This window comes from Anser anser (genome assembly GCF_964211835.1).
Source record: "Anser anser genome assembly, chromosome: 11".
Lineage (NCBI taxonomy): Eukaryota > Metazoa > Chordata > Aves > Anseriformes > Anatidae > Anser > Anser anser.
Genome location: NC_139732.1, coordinates 15,884,475 through 15,902,560, shown reverse-complemented (window position 1 = coordinate 15,902,560; position 18,086 = coordinate 15,884,475). Strand labels below are relative to the sequence as shown.

The following is an 18,086-nucleotide window of genomic DNA, read 5'->3' as shown; positions in this document are numbered from 1 at the left end:
TCTTCCTGTCTGTGAAACCTTCCTTTTACTTTTTCAGTGAATTTGCTTTGTAAAGGAGGGGGAAAAAAAAAAAAAAAAAAAAGGAAAAAAAAAGGTGAATTTGAGCTAACCCAGTTTCTTTGTTTGTTTAAAAAAGTAAGGAAAAGCTGTATGTGTTGTACCATGTCAGAACTACATTGTGTTAGGAACACAGAAAAGGAGTCTTGGGGATCCAAGATAATTCAAAGATGATGCTTAAGCTTTAAATGAGGTTAGTTTCTGCTGTTCTCTACTATCTGGAAGACAGTACTTTCTTATAATCTCTCATTATCTTCCTGAATAATTTTTCCTGTATTTGCCATGATTTCCTTGGGGTAAAAGAAGAGACAAAATCCATTCCACTGTAGAAAGGATAAGCTTAGTCATCATTTCTGTATAAGGGAAAATGATGCTTACTATCCTTCCAGTCAAGTCAAAATCATTTTCAGATTTCACTCAGATTTCATCTTCAGATTTCAGGTTTGTAGTAAAGTAGATAAGTCGTCTTCATTCCTGTTAAAATACAAACTACACCTTGTTAAGCCCAGGCCCTATATATACATCTTTCCTTGATGACAAATGGAGAAAGGTTGGATTTTAAGACATCTTCAGTTCCAGAGTTGTGCTTTCAGAAAGACCATGCTTTCAGAAATACTTGATTGTATCCCACAGTAACTGATTTTGAAGGCTTGGGAAATCCTGAACTTTTTTTTAAAGCCTAAGTAGTGACTGGCCAGCTCTGACAACTTGTTCCATCATATGCTGTAAATTTTAATTTCAGAAAATTCAGAGATTTTAATGGAGGAAATCTTTAGGGACACAATGTGTCCTTAGTTCATATCTATGAGAATGCTGTATGAAAAAAGGCAAATATTAGTATACTTAGCTGTTATGATTTTATCTGAGTTCATTACTATTTATAAATAAACAATATTACAAGCTAACATTATTTAGTTAATGAAAGCTTCACAACAAAATTGTACAATTCTCTACTGTGACAGCTATATATTGGCAGTAAGAAAAATTCTGCTTTCTCAGCTGGATACTAGTAATTAATATCTTGCTGTCTAATTAGATTCTTTCCTACTCATTTGAATGTTGATTTCTGAAGCACACGTTCATGTTGCCAGCATGCTCTGTGTTCTAGTAGAACAGAACATCTGGCTGCCCACCAAGTAATGTAATATACGAAGCCAGGCCTTTCTAAGGAGATCTGTTGGGTTTGTTACAAACAGAAACTCTTTGAGATGCAAGCATTAAATAGAAATGGTATATCGTTATCTTCAACATGCAGAGAGATCAAGGTCTGAAATTTCTGTAGGCCTCAGTGGTGCAAAAGCTTATTCTAGCATTTTCTTTTAATTGGAAAGATGTTAAACTTACATTTTCTGTGGAACTTTAGAGCAAAATGCAGTTCTATTTTGATCTGAGAAATTGGACTATATATGTAATCAAATGAAAATTCTTAAGAACACATAGCAAAAAATAATGCTCTGTTGAAATATAATGGATTTCAAGAAGATAATTCTCTTAAGGAGCAGATATAACTCTTAACTCAAAGAATAAACTTGGATGCATTTGAGGAAAATGTATCTACAGGTCGTATAAGTATTGTGATTCTTTAGAAATTAGTAGTTTATGTTTCTCTTCTTGCACTTAGCTGCTACCAGTCCTCATGGTAGCTGTGTCTCAGCACACCAAAGCTCACATGGCCCTCTGTCCTTAGACTATGCAGGAGCAGAGAGACAGGCAAAGAAATTTGCCTCTTTTCCTGAAACACCAACACTGGTAATCAGTTATGCCAACTGTTCTCTTTATTTTTTCCCCCATTTAATATATCTAACTTTAATGGAATGGATAATGTTTGAAGACAACAAGTTAATGTGTGGAAGTTATTCTCAGTTGCGAGGTGTATAGGCGTAATGGCTGGTTTTCAAGGATTTCTGTGGTTTTAAGTATTGCTCATCTCAGTATTTGGGAAGGAGTCTCCATGTTTGGCAACTTTTTTTTTTATTTCCTTTTTTTTTTTTTTTTAACCACCAGAAGGAAGTAATCGGTCCCTTAAAAATCATGAAATTAATTTCAGTGATGCCAAGATGATCTCCTATGCTATATTCTCTCCAGTTTGAGAGGCCAGTAAAGGAAATCTTCAGTCTGATCTAAAGGCGCAGGTTTGTTCAGTAAAAAAGCTTCATCCTCAAAACTGAGGAACTGATCTTAGATGAAGCTTGACAACCCTTTTGAGGATAATGTGCAGACCACAAAAGTGCACTGTACTGAAATTATTAAAACTACATTTTTTTAAGAGAAATTGTCCAGTTCACAAAATGCTGTTGTAAATATCACTTTACATAAGCACATTAATGATCAAATATTAGATTACCCTTTTGTGATATTTTCTCAGCTTTAATTTTTATTTAATTGAAACAATATTAGAAGTGCTGTAACATTTAGAAGAATGGCTGTTGTAAGGTCAGGTGCTGTTTATCCAAAAGTACATATTTGTCCAGCAAGCTAATATTTTTAAGACATTGTAATATTAGCTGTATTATATAAATTTTCCCAGAGATTGTGCTGGGGTGGGCCTGTAAGGTTTTAAAAAATATTGCAAAGAATGATTACAAATACTTTTTTTTTTTTTTCTTAATGTAATGGAATTTGCACTGCCATAACATTCACTGATACAGTTTTGTCAGCTTTCTATTTGGAAGACAAGACTTAAATAATATTTCATGTGAACTTAGCTGTTCTGTAAATGTTTTGTGTATCATTTTTCTTTTCCTCATAAATAATGGGCAATTCTTATATAGTTACTGACTTTCCTCGCTTCCTTTTCTGACTACAGACTAGATGGTCTAGGTGAAACAAAAAAAAGAAGTGCTCAGAGTTAATTTCAAAATAACTAAAGCAGTCATTCTAAATACTATCGTCTATAATGATGTAGAATACAGTGCTGATGAAGTGTTTTATGTGAATCCTCCACATGTAAGAACATGTAACATAAGATAAATACATCAAAGCTGCATTGCATATATATACCTTACAGTTTTTGTACAAAGGATAGACTTTATAAATGTCACCTTTTTGGCAATACTTACTCAGTCTAGCCCCATTTTTCATTTTGTAAGGTAGATAAGCATCCTCAACTTCGTAAAATCTTCCAAATGAGAAGAATTAGTCAGTGGTCCTCCTAGATCTCCAGCTTGTTATAAAGCTCCTTGTTGGGCTCTTAGGGGATGCTTTCTTTCCTGTCACACTGAAAACACTGTGGAAAATTATTTTTAATGGAATACTTTTGTACAAAATTATAGTTGGAAAAGGATTTATTAGGTTATTTTGATTTTATCTTGACAGTAGAAGATTATTCTTTCCAATTTGTCATCTAATATAGCCCATTAATCTTGTCATTTTTCTTTTATTTAAACATCAGATTTTTCAAATCATGTTTATTTTTTCTGTTGTCAGTAAACCATTTTTCTCAGACTTCTGTAAAGAGTATTATGTGATATCAAGGCGGAAGCTATTCCTTATGAATGAGCATAGTAAGATTGATGTAAATCTGAAAGACCCTCTCAGCATTCTTTCCATTGTTTGTAATATTAAGGGAATGTTGACCAACTTGTCTTCCCTTTCTTCATCTGGTGCAGGAATACAAAGCATCTTCTGCACATACAGTGATTCAGAAATTTATTGTTGATATAAACAACTTCTGAGATCCTTTTCTAAATACTCCATCTGAGCTATTATACTAAAACCAGAGGTGGTTCTCTTTTTACAGCCTTCTTACTTAAAACTATTCAACGGAAGTTCTGCAGTAAACATCCTGGTGGATTTTTTTCCCTTCCTTAGACTTTCCCTATTCTATGGAATAGTGCCTGGATCACATGTGCGTTAATCTATCAAAGTGTGTACATCCCACCTTTAGCCTAAGACAGCCGTGAGGTTAACCTTGGAGACTTTCACTTACACATTATTTTTGGCTGTAGTGTTATATATAAGGGTGCAATTCACATTAACTGTGCCACCATTGTGTGGTGAAGCTTTCTTTGCATCTTGTTCAGTTCCTCCATAATGTCTTCTCAGTTGCTTGTCACTTGAAGTCCTTTCGTACCATCTCATGCCATCTCTTTTCCTCCATAATGCAATTTTTTTTTAATTTATTTTTTTTAGTTCACATAACAGTAGGAATGGATCAGATAGATTTCCTTTCAATATGTATGCAGGAACATGTCTGTATACATCTGTATATGTAGTTTTATTGTTTAATCCTTTGTATTGTGATAGGAAAAGCCTGCTGCTTTCAAAAGCCTTGTAGAATTGTATCAATCCAGTTAAAGCATTGAATTTATCAGACTTCAAGCAGTCCTTTCAGAATACTTTTTATTCCATTTTGTCTCTTCAATTATTCACGAAATCTTGTACATATGACTTTGCTAGAACTCCATTAGCTGTTAAGTTGTCTGCTTTTGGTCCCTCCTCCTTGTGGGATATTTTGCTGTGGGATTCCAGTAAAGAATCTGTGATAAATGTAGCTTTTAGAAGGACTGTCTTACATATATTTTTCCTTGATTTTAAATAATTCATTTCAAAGAAGATTGGTCTCCTGAGTAAAATGTGCCTACTTCCTTCAGTACTACATATTTCTGCTTCCTGCTGAAATGAGCTGTTGCGTTTTCTTTTAAGTATGTACCAATAGTTTTAGTAGAATTAGCTCCTACAGGCACATGCTTAACATATCATAATAACATTTCCTATTCCTCTCAATTCATTTATGCAAAATGAGATGGATGGCTTTATTTTTTATTTTTTTTTACTTCTTTACTCTACCCAGAAGATTATTTATCCCAAGATAAGTTCTAAATTCTGGGAGAAACATGGAAACAACCATTCATTTATCTTCTATGTAATGCTCCTCTGAAATGATTAATTTCTCTTGAAGTTAGAGTACTTTGAATCTAAGCAACCATTGAGATTTATTTGAAACTTTGATATTGTAATCAAAATTCTCCTCTGAAGGCTGATTTTTCTGATTATAAAATTTCTGCATTGTACTGATTCTTGTAAGACCAAGAAAACCTTGAACTGTGAGATCTGTTTTTATGTTGAAAGGTACTTATTATGTTGTAAGTAATTGTTGAAGATACATTTGTTAATGTTGTTACAAGTAAAGGAAAGAAAACTTTTTTTTTTATTATTTTGCCTGAGAGGGCAGTTCTTAATTTCTTCTTATCTACAAGGGAAAGTATTGATAGACAGTAATGATGAGTAGATACAGTCTTCACAACTGATCATCCTAAATATCATGGAAACAGGCAGGATAATTCTAGATCTAAATGAGTAAGATGGAACCAAGGGGAGACTGTATTTTGGTGTTTAGGGAGTGGAAGGGATAGCTAGTGAAATTCAAGACATTTCATTGAAATACTAACCAAAAATCATTGGTTATTGTGTTTAAAATTATTTCATCTGACTCTTTAGAATCTGGTTTGTTGGTGAAGGTTATTTTACTTAAAGGTCTTCTCAGGTTGTCATAAAAAAATGTGGTCTACCAAAAGTTATCTCACACTGAATTTTGAAAGCAGCTTTTTTTGTTTGTTTGTTTAACATCAAATAGCAGACGTTGCAGTAGTATTATTTTTCATCTCCAAATTTGAAGTAGTGCTGAAATAATTAGAAGCAAAATAAGGTCAGATGAAACCTGATATGGAAAACCATATCTGACCTGGAAGTCCCTCAGCTGAAAGTGGCCAGAGTACACAGAAGTGCTAGGAAGGCATTTCATAAGCATTTCCTGTTCTTATGCTATTCCCTAGGCACTACTCTTTGGGTATTTTCAGATAAATGGTTCTGTCTCATTCAGTTGGCTGCTCTTATGAATATAGTGAAATTTGTCTGATGCAGTTAAAGAAAAATTAATTGTTTATCTCTAGACTTAGTAAATTACAAGTCTGTCTTACATCTTCTTGAACTCTATTATTCCATAATCTTTGACTGGAAGCAGCCTCTTGAACAAAACTGAAACTTCAGCAAATCATCTTAAAATTTGAGGTTGAAAGAGAAAGAAAACATGATATTTCATTGAAATTCATAATGACTGTAATAATCTCCACTCTTTAATTCCTGTCCCCAAGCCAATAATTATAAGAAAAAGACACTACTGTTCCATAACTCAGTGTCTTCAACTGTCTGTTTTGATGTGACAATAAAGCTTTCAAAAGCACTAAAACCACTGCAGTGCAAAAGTAGCTGATTAAGGTTACTGTTAGGGTTAACAACAAAGCCAGGGAGAGAAGAGATCATTTCCGAATTTTTAACAAATAAAGAAGTGATTAGGACTATTTTTCTGCATAGTAAAGCTAAATTTTTCTATAACTACATGCCCAGCTATGATCAGGGTCTGGCTTATTCCTGATTTGTTGAGTAATAGCTTGTAGTAATTTTTTTAAATTCTGATAGAATCTTTTACTGTTAAAGTCATTTTCATCTTTTTGCCTTCAAAATATGAACATGGGAAAGCTGGTATCTATGGGAAAAGATAATATCTACCATTAACAACACAAGGTTTTGAAAATCTTATGAACCTGTGCATTACTCTTCTGTCTTTTTATTGATGTAATAGGAGCAGATATATGGATATCCCAGTCTTGTCTCTGTCCTTTCTGGGTCTACACAAAATTCATGTGCATTGTGCTAAAAATACTATGGGTTCAGCATTTTCAGCCTGCACAGAGCTTTAGCAAACGCTGCACCTGGCAAGTCTTTCCACACCAGCACATGTAATAGCATTTGCTATTCATTTTAGTGGGTAATCCACAAAGTGCTGGGGAGTCTGGTCCCTCTGGTTTACGCTTGTCTAGTTAAGGGGGATAGAAAGACAGAGGTTTCCCAAAGGTCAGTTCAGAAAGAATGATAGGTTCACCAGAAATTCAGACTGGCAAACTGACGCTGATAACTCCAAATGTCTTGCTGTGCGAAATTATGTCATCGAATATATATGAACTTCAAATCACATATTCACATGTGGTAGTAAGATTAGTTGGATAATGCATCCTCCTCTGTACGAATAAATGTACTGAAAGATGGTTCTTCTCATGCTTTTGACTGGGATAGAGTTAATTTTCTTTATAGAGGCTCATATGATGCTGTGTTTTGGATTTCTGATGAAAATAGTGATGATAATACACTGATGTTTTTACTTGTTGCTGAGCAGTGCTTATACAGAGCCAAGGGCTATTCCATGCTCCACAGTAAAAGCTGGGGTAAAGAAAGAGAAGGGAGGGACATTTGGAGTGAGGGTGTTTATCTTCCCAAGATATCATTACACGTGATGAGCCCTGCTTTACTAGACATGACCAAACACCTGCCTGCTGATGGGAAGCAGCAAATCAATTCCTTGGTTTGCTTTTCTTGTGCACACAGCTTTTGCTTACCTAGTAAGCTGTCTTTATCTCAACCCGTGAATTCTCACACTTTTACCTTTCCTGTTCTCACCCCCATCCCACCTGGGGAGAGCAAGTGAGTAGCTGGGAGGTGCTGAGCTACTTGCCGGGTTAAACTACCACATTTTATAAATCAGTTTTTTTTTCAGAAATGACCAGCACTGGTCTCTTACATCATCTTATATTGTTCTTCTTATCCCAGGAAGGTATGCATTATGCTATTGTACTAACAATATGTATAGATATAATAAAAAATAATCTGTCTTTGCTTGAGCAACCATTTGACAAACTAATGTGTTGCAAAGCCCATCTCATCTCTGAAGAAAGTTGTAAAGGCTTTTCTGGGAGTAATTCTACACTGTAAGGAGGTGATTAAGGGTATATTGGATTTTTTTTTTTCCGTCAGGTTTCAGTTGTTACCTCTGTTTGCCTGTCTTTTTCATCCTTTACATTTCCTCCTTCATTTAGCATGTGAGTATGTGTGAGAGGATGTATGTTAGTCAGAGAGCTATGTCCATGCCTGTTAAGAACAGATTTCACTCAAAATAAATAAAATCAGGTCTTGTTGCAGTAGCTGAACTCGAGGTCACTTCCATTTCTGATGTTTATGATTCTGTGGCTGTAGCCTTTAATTTGCATGCATTTTATACAACTTTTAGATCAGAGGGACCATATATTTTGGAGTGATAATGCAAAATTTGTTGATGCTTGTAGTTACTTTACCTGTATTAATAAATACCAATAGCTTAAAATGTTTTGAGGTTACTTATTAATTGGCTAATAAAAACACAGAAATTGGCAGGTACCAATTTGTTGAGTGTTATTTTGATGTAAAAAGTGAAATGTGGGAGGATTCCATCTGGTTTTGCTTCTTTTTACTTATTATTTCAGTCAGATTCAAGCGATAATTGTCATTATTGTCGTCATTTGGATTTTTTTAAGAACATGCAACAGCAAATTTATTGATAGAAATAATATGTATACTTGTATAGGTTACATTTTTTCAGGGTTAGATTTTGAGCCAGTTAATCCATATAAATCTGTTGTTGTTGTAACATGTATCTTAATCCTTACTGACACGGAAGAAATTAGAATATGGATTTGTTTGTAGTATCTGGGAAATCAAGAACTGGTAGTACCTCAATGGAAATGAAAAGATAACAACATTTACCCCATCTTGAAGTTCACTAGTGTAATTTTTCTCAGAATCTGTGCTATGAGGTATATGTTCAGCTAACAGGGTAAGTGTATATAATCTCTATTAAAACTTGTTGTGGTTTAACCCGGCTGGCAGCTAAACACCACACAGCCGTTCGCTCACCCTCCCCCCTCCCTCTCTGGGATGGGGGAGAGAAACGGGAAAGTGAAGCCTGTGAGTTGAGATAAAGACAGTTTATTAAGACAGGAAAATAATAATAACAATAATAATAATAATAGTGATAATGGTAATAGTATTAACAATAATAATGTGTAAGAAAACAAGTGATGCACAATGCAATTGCTCACCACCCGCTGACCGATGCCCAGCCTATCCCCGAGCAGCCGGCCCCCCACCCCGGCCAGCCACCCCTATATATTGTTTAGCATGACGTCAGATGGTATGGAATACCCCTTTGGCCAGTTTGGGTCAGCTGTCCTGGGTCTGTCCCCTCCCAGCTCCTGCTGCACCCCCAGCCTGCTCGCTGGCAGGACAGAGCAAGAAGCCGAAAAGTCCTTGGCCTGGTGTAAACACTGCTCTGCAACAATTAAAACATCAGCATGTTATCAGCGCTCTTCTCATCCTAATCCAAAACATAGCACCCTACCAGCTACTATGAGCTACTTAACTCTGTCCTAACTGGAACCAGGACAAACTAAACAGCATTCATGCTTACTGTTAATGATGTTTTTTTAGTTCATTACCTCTGCATTTCATGTAGTCCTGTTATTTTGCTATTCTTACTCCTTTGCCATGTGTGTGTGTATATGTGTATATATGTATATAAAATACATATGCGTAACAGCAATATTCTTGCTGGTAGGGACTAGCTCCTTTTACTAATAGGAAGATATTAAAGGTGGAACTAACACAATGATAACTTACGAGGATGGTTTAAGTGTATAGGCAGGATAAGATTTACAAGCAGTTCTAATATTTAGCTGATACAGTTGGAAAAAATAACAGAGCAATTGTTCTCAATTTCTATTTAGTTTTGAAATCCTGTTTCCATTTTTGAAGACTATAGCATGTGTTACTGTTTTGTTTAATGGTTTATTATGTAATGTTTTTTTCTTTTGTAAGGTGTTATGTATCAGTTTGTTCATTTTCATAATAAATTACATAATAAACTCATTTTCATTTATAAAGAGATTGTGGCAGAGAAGCATGGATGAAGGCAATTTTTTGTCTTCAGAGGAGATTGACCCCTTATTTTTACCTTGCAATTAAGTTAAAAAGTAGTCGTTTTCCTCATTGGCTGTAATAAGATTTAGGAAAATGTATTCATCTTGCATATAGCTGTGCAAGGTGCTGAGCTTATGTGGCTTCTTAGAGAAAGGACAGACCTCATTTCAGTGGGTGAGACAGAGATTTCATTCCGTGTCTTCTGCTTGACAGTATATACCTAGTTTTTCTCTGTAGTCAGTGTTGAGTAATTTATGATAGTTTATTCCCTTGGTGAAAGCAGGATAGCTCACCTCCTGTGTTTAACACTCTTCTCACGTACCAAGAACGTGTTTGTAAGACTGTGACAAGCCCCTCTGGCTTCTCCTTGTCCATCTCTTGACCCTTTAAATCACTTCTGCTTCCAGGTACCTTGATGTTTGCCTTTATCTTCCCCTTAGCTCCCTCCTGTGCTGCACAAAATTCCTTTTGGAGTTCTTGCAAGTAATTATTGATCATGTCTTTTCCTCCAAGGTGGTAAATTTAAGAAGCTGTAGGGAGAAACAAGGTACACTTCGTGTGTACAAGACTTACGAAGTTCTATTAGTTTTTGTTTTTCTGTGAATGCTTCATAACGTAGAGCACTGAGCAAACATGTCCCTTAAGAGAACATACACAAATTAATTTTGTGGTTGCAGTGAACAGAAGAGATTTGCTGGGTTTGTTTTACTTATCAAAGTTATTTACCCTATGGGACATAAGTATGGGTCTCATGCTTCAGTGTATGTGGTTTAGGCATGTAAAAGTAACTTCCTAAATTTTGAAGATGTATTGTGGAACTGAAGCAACTCTTTGTAGCGTGTCACTATTTTGCCAAGTATTTTAGTGGAATTTATCTTAGAAACTGCAATTGTAATTATCAAAATACTTGGCATAATAATTAATTTAATATATAGTAATTTCCCAAGATGAAAGATTTCATCTCCGCTTTCCTTTCCACTCACCACCAATTTGTTCAGTCATTTAGCAGGAAATACCAAGGTACCTAGGATTGTTCTCCTGTTCAGGTCTGCATACTGTCTTTTTTTTTTTTCTTTTCTTTACTTTTCTTTTTTTCTTTACCTGCCTGGATACAATGCCTGACCAGTCCAATACATTGTGGGTAGCTAAGCTTCTTAGGAGAGGGTATGCAGATCAATTGGTTGTTTTTGCCAGTGCAGTGAAAATTGTCTTAGGTCAATACCTCTGTTAACATATCAGTCAGCTGCTAGTGGTATCTATACACCTTCTAATGCAAAAATAATATTAAAAATAGTAGTGAAGATGAATTTCTTTAGTATTAAATTGCTGAGTTTTCAGTTTTTCAAGTCTGAATATACTATAACGTATCTGTTAAAAAATAAAAAGAAAAAAAATTCATCTGCACAGAAGTGTTAACTGCTAGTTGTTATAACAGCTTATTATTTAAAATCTCCATTTTCTAAATGAAAACGGAATGAAAACTTCCACTTACCAGGCAGATATCTTCAACCAGCTCCTTTTTTTTTTCTTTGAAGTTTCTTATTAAAAGCTTCCTTCATGTGTGAGGTTATTATGTGTGTTGGATGAGAGGAAGACTGAAAGTAAATATTTTAGTTTGCTGGCCCAACAGTGAAGAAAATAAACAGGAAGAGCCCACAGAGCTGTGGAATGATGTCTAGAGCTGGGTACCTTTGCAGTTTGTCAGACTGTCCCAAAGTACTGTATCACAGGGGATCGCAGGCAGTACTGCAAAACACTGGCAGTGTTTTAATCTGCATCATTGCAGCACTCAGGTCAAGCTCTGAGACTAGCTGATTTTTGTGTTACTGCTTTAGGTTCCTTTTATAGGAAGAAAGTGGAAAAAACTCTAGAGCAGCCAATTTTCCCCTCTCTCTTCCCTCTTTTCCTAGAATATGTATACAATGTCAAATATCCTTCTGTTTTATACTTCAATCCAGGTAGCAACAAACTAGAGCAGTTTTAACTAGAACACATAATAAATAAATAAATATTATGCACATCTGACAGTGTTCTTCAAGCAGTTTCCTAATATTTTTTCTAATAAATTAATATTGATATGTGTGCCTATGCACACATGCACTCATGTCCATGCACTCAATTGATAAGTTACCAGCACATGTTTAATAGTCAGTGACTTGCATGATATATTTAGGGTATTAGCTGCATTATGACAATTCTCTAGATGTCTTTTTGCTAGTACTGAGACAGCAAAGGAGCAACGGAACTTTTCCTTCCAAGTACACATATCAAGGAACACTAATGTAACTGAAATAGTGTTAAAACATAGTGGTAGGAATATTTTAAGTTTATTGAGTACTGACTAACTTTATCTTTCTTAATTCCAAGTATTATTTTTTAATGGTAAATGGCAACAGCTCTGTGTGCACTTCTCTCCAGGTAGCAAAAATTCAGAGCAAATTTTGGACATAAATCTTTGTTGATTTTAATGTACCCTCGTATTTTGAGTGCATATTTAAAATTATTGTTCTTAGAAAAGTACTAGGCATATTGTGAGTAACATGAGATTACTGTGAGTGATTATGAGAAAATAGAAAACATGTTGTGAGTAAATTTAATCAAAATCTTTTTTCTTAAGAGCCACTACAGTAGAAGAAATCTTTTTACAGCTTATCTTTATGATACTCTACAGTCACTCTTCTGTTTATAAGGTAGTTTTTTCATAGACCATTTTTCAGACTATTTCAGATAAACAATTAAATGTTTTATAGAAAACATGATTTTCACTAAACAGCCATATTTGTTTGAAATACAATAAAGAAAAATGTTGTAGAGAGGAAAATTAGAAAAGAGAGATTCCAAAGGGCACACCTTAGTATATGTGGAAATGCACTGTACAATTTTATAACAAAACCATGTATGTTTTAAGAGCTGACTCACGTCTACGTGATACTGAACTAAATTACCTGGAGTTTAGTAGCTTGAACATCTAATTCAATAAAATAAATAATGAAAAAGTGTTATGTTTTCCAAGCAGACTAAATATGAAAAACCATTTCTTAAATTTTAATAAAGAGTAAGGCAAGTTTATAATAACATAATAATGCAGGAATACATTATGATATTATTAATAAAAAACATTTGCTTGGGTATTGAGACTCTCTCATATGGACTTCGAGAGAAAATTTGTTTACCTGATTAAAAAACCAAGAAATGTATGTGTGCTAACCTATCTTCTGTCTCTTGTGAATGTGCATCTTTTTCCTCCTCTTTCCTCTCTGCCTATCACTTTTTTAATAAGCACTGGTCATTGTGCCTTAGCAGAATTCAATAGTGTCTGTGTGCATGAGGCATAAAGTTGAATACTCTTATTGAATTTGGCATGTGAGATGCATTCCAAGGAAATTTCTAGAAATATGTCAGGATTGCCTGACAGGCAATCAGGATTGTCTGGATTGTCAGGATTGTCTTATTCTCAGGATAACTTCTCTCTCTCCCTTGCACCAGCTTGAATGCTTGAGCCATCATGACAGGTCAAGGAGGTGAAAAACAAATCCTTTTTTTTTTTTCTGGTTTTGTTTTGAAAGGGATCAGTGTCCTGAGTCAGCTTAGGATCACTGGCACCCTCAGCCCTTTTAAGTTGTCAATAGACTTGAGTAAGTGCAGACGCAGCACAACCGGGCATCTTGAACCCCTTCTAGAGGAATCTTGCACTCTCAGAGTTTTGCAAATGTTCCTGTGATGAAGAATGTAAATTGCACTGTTAGGCTTGCAAACTAAAAAATTTACTAGAATCTTGCTATAGGTGTTATAAATCCTTTCATAGACCTGGGACCAAGGCATTTCAACCATATACAGAAGATGTACAGAACTTGAGAATTTACAACCAGCTGAAGTACAGAACAATCATATGAATATTTCTCAGTTTGCTGAATGACAGATAAGCTTTGATAAGGTTCATCTAATCAAGTTTCTGAGTATGATATGCCATGAAAGCAAATTAATGGAGAATATCTACCACTGAATTATTGTCTAAATTTCTCAACTATTTGTTTTGTTTTTATTGTTTAGCTTATTTCCTTTTCTTTCTTTTTCTTTTTTTTCTTTACCTGAAAAAGCATCTCTCTTCTCCATCTTTATTAAAAACATTAATATTAAAGCTGAGCTCAGAAATGTATTGACAGAGCTATATAGTTCATTTCCAGTTTCCTCTGTAATGCAGCATTAAATTTTTATTTAGTCTTTTCTTTACTCAAAATATGTTACAAAGCATGCAGTATGCATATGCTTTTGAGGCATTTGTTTAAATTATAAAGAGTACTTTGGAATTCCTCCAGGGAAAAAAAAGCATTATAAACCTTACAACTGTGTTATAATTGTAATGTTTATCTATACTGAATTAATCAAATACATCAACCAATGTAATAAGTACTCTTCTTAAGATTAGCATTGCATGGTAGATATGTAATTAATACACGAAACATTAATCTTATGAATTGCACAGGTGTATGTATATGTAGATTTTATGTATATCCATTTCTCTCTATATAAATTGTATGTGTTTATTAGTTTACAAGTTTGCTTGAGCTTCATATATCAGCAATGATGACATACATTATATCCTCTGGAGAGCTAATAAAGGGTACAGATTCAGGAGTGGATCCTATGGAAAAACAACACTGGTATGGCAGGTTTCCCATCTGTATGCGCTGGAATCGTGTGATATGAGTATGCAACTGGTCTAATGCCATTTGATTATACTATCCCAAGCAGTTCCTAGTTTTTCTCACACAGATGAGTATTCAAATTAACTGAGTGTCCCTGTAATAACTCAATTTTAATGCAATGTATCTACAAGCAATCAAAGTTACACACCTTGGGACTTTAACAGATGCCCTTGCCTGCCTGTAGGAGTTGTTATTAATAGCAGGAATAGTTCAATATACACAACTTATAGCTAGATGAAATACACTATTCAGGCCCATTCTTACATGAACTGTGTATGCCTAAGCTTAACTCATATATAAAAACCAGAACAAATTTTATATTGAACAAATCACACTGATGCCTTTCCTTTCACCACCAGCACCCTTACCCCCCCCCCCCAATAAATAAATAAATAAATAAAAATAACTAAATTGTTTTCTACATATTTTTAGTCAACAGCAGGGTGATTGTTCAGTAAATAGCAGCTTGGCAGTTTATGCTCTCATTCTTTTATGTGCATATACCCATGAAGATTCCTTGCTAGAAAGGCTCACGTTTTCCAAAAGGCATGGTCCAGCAAGGTTGATTGATCAACCTTGATAAATCCATCTCAGTGAGTGTCTAAAATTTTAATACAGTAGTTCATAATGTTCTCAGAATGAAACTAAGAAATAGAAAATAGTGCTCATGGCACAAATCTTCAGCAGGCCTTTCATCTTTTCAAACAACTTTTTTGTAATCTCCTACTGCATTCTGCTCAGCTTCCAAGCATTTGGAGCCCTACTGAAGTAAGTATTGAACTATTTTAGACATTGCAAAGTTCCATCAATGAAAAATGTCTAAGACTGGAATCTCTGATTATCTTTCTTCCTAAGTCTTAGCTTCCCATAAATCTATATAATGCAAACTATTTTTAAGCCAACCTGAATATAGCTAACAGTTCTTTACCTGAAGTAGAATCTTGTAGCATTTCTTCCAATTCACCTTTTAATGTTCCCTCTGTGACAATAAATAGTGGTAATAACCATGAAAACTATATCCAGACTGTAAGAAACAATGCATATTGTCCTCACATATGTGGTGCCCTGCTTCTGTTCATACTTCAGGAGGTGCAGAAGTACGCATGTCTCATGGAAGAACTAGGATTCATACTTACTCTGTATATGTCTAAATAGACTACTCTGTAGTCTTGAAGCTTTGAAGCTTAAAGCTTGACTTTAGCAGCCTTTCACCTTCTGGATTTTTTGTTACAATAAAAAGAAAAAGTTGCTGTCAGACTGAGATCTAGTGTGCCAAGTTTCAATCGGAAGTAAAATTTTAGATTTCAGTTACAAATACACAATCCAACTGGAATTGTCTCCTGGAATTGTCTCATAATATAATATGGAGAAAGAAAAAAAAACACTTAGGATCTTAGCCATAGATAGAGACAGATTTCTTAAACTTAAAGACAGGCCTTATTTTTGTACTGCTATATACTTTTCCCTGAAGAAACAGTAATTGTGCCCTAAGGTCAAACAGGTGCAGCACAGATCTATACTCTTTGTATGTCCATTTATCTCTCAGACTATCTCTTCTATTAAACGTTTCAGTTCTATCAGATTTGGGGGGGTTGTACCAATAATAGGAGCTATTTGCTGTGTTTTTAGTTTAGGGAAAGTCTCGTAATAATCCTAGTATTTATGAGAAATGTGAGAAGTAAGTGCTGGTTGTGTAAGTCTTTTTAGCTTCTGGCTCATTCAGGAGGAGCACTTAATTTTCTCAGTGTGTTATCATTACCCTCAATGAATTGTGTAGCTTTGTGGAGAGATGAGAGAAGTCATTATACCGAAATGATTTTGAATCATTGAAACTTCACAGAGCATTCCCTCTCCCTTCATCCTGTTTTAGAGTATGCAGACAGACAGGGCCACCATAGCACTTAACGGTACAGGTATTAGTGTTCCAAGCACTGTAGAAACAAAGCAAGTGTCCAGTCATCTTGATTATGCTTGATGTACTCTTCTGAAATGGTTACCATTGATAATTGGACAAATGGTAAATAATATTAAAATTGAGGATTATTTGTCCACAGAACTGTGAAATCCATGTTCATAGTCCTTAGTAAGGTGGTAAGATGGCTGTGAATGAGGGATTTCAGAATAACTATTAGTTAACTCTTAGGATAACTTCGAATAACTCTTAGTTCTATACCGTGTTTCTGAGCCAGTAGTGAAAAGCTAATTGTTAGGTGTTATCCTAACAAGGGGCAGCTCTTGCACTAATACTAGTGGGGTAAGTCCCCTCTAGTATTGTTTTACTCATGAGCCTTATGCCTTGCACACTGTACAGGGACAGTACATATGCTACCTGCCATCCTGGCACCATTGCACACAAGATGAGGAGCATTAACCTGGAAGTCGATGGATTTTGTGCTTGTGAATTAGTCCTTAGTAAAAACATTAAAATTACCTTTAATTCTAACTACTGGGGGAAGAAACTTTAAATATCAGATCAACTTGTACTGACTTTCAGCTGACATTGAGCTACTTCCGAAAATCTTACATTTTTTCCTGAAAAGGTTTAGCCCAAGTTCATTATTTTTCCTAATGTGACAAAACTGGTTGCTCTGTTCACCATGTAGCAGCGTAGTCAAATCTGAAGGATTCCAGCGCACTTCTTGTTGAACTAGAAGGCACAGCTCTTATGATGACCATGGGAGTAGATACATACCCACAGTCTCTATCTGCAATAAACTTTCATTTGCCTCGGAGAACCTTGACCTAACTGATTTCTGTGGCTTCAAAATACTTAGAGAACTGAAATTCATTTTGAGCAGTACTTCTAATGATTTGCTGTTAATTGAAGTCCATTATTTGATCAAAAACTGAGTAGTTTGGGGGTCAAATAATTCTAATCAGCTCATGCAAAATGAGACTATGGGAATAATGTGTTTTCATAACTTTGAACTGTACTTCGTAATTCTGAAATTCTGGAGGACCAAATGGTTTATGTGATTGGCAAGGAAAAAAAATAACATTTCTTTTTCCGTTAGTGCTAAAGATGTGGCTCAAAAAAAAGCTTTTACTGGTCCAAAAGGTCTTTCTTCCCTGTGATCATAGTTGACAGATTATCATCACTGTAAGGGAGTGATCTCAGGCCTGTTCCTCCAAAGTCAGTGTTTAAATCACATAAATATGTAGCTTGAGGCACCTGGCACATTTTCTGGTTGTTTATTTGGGGAAGATGGGGAACTAAATTGGCAAAGAAACCAAGATCAGCTTCAGCTCCATTTTCATTGTATGAAGGATGTGGGCACATCTGAGTAAGCTGGAACTGCTCTATTCCATGTTAGTGTCCTACAGGTTAGAAATGACAGGTCTGTAGCTTTTTCCAGGTAATGAATTCAAGATGTTTTGGATATGTGTCTGCCTTAGAGAATGAGAAGATCGTGTTTATCTCAAATTTCAAGAGATAAGGGAAAAAGCGACACAGTAGTTTGGATTCTCAAAACTGCTGAGTGCCTAAGTTTAATTAATTAACTCAAAGTTAGGCAGTTGGATATCACTGACTTGATCATT

At 35.1% G+C, this 18,086-nt stretch overlaps 1 protein-coding gene across 3 annotated transcripts in view; it reads left to right on the top strand.

Moving 5' to 3' along the window:
* LOC310879844 (uncharacterized protein) overlaps nt 1-18,086 on the top strand; it is a 796,982-nt gene that overhangs the window by 534,004 nt on the left and 244,892 nt on the right. The window lies entirely within an intron of this gene.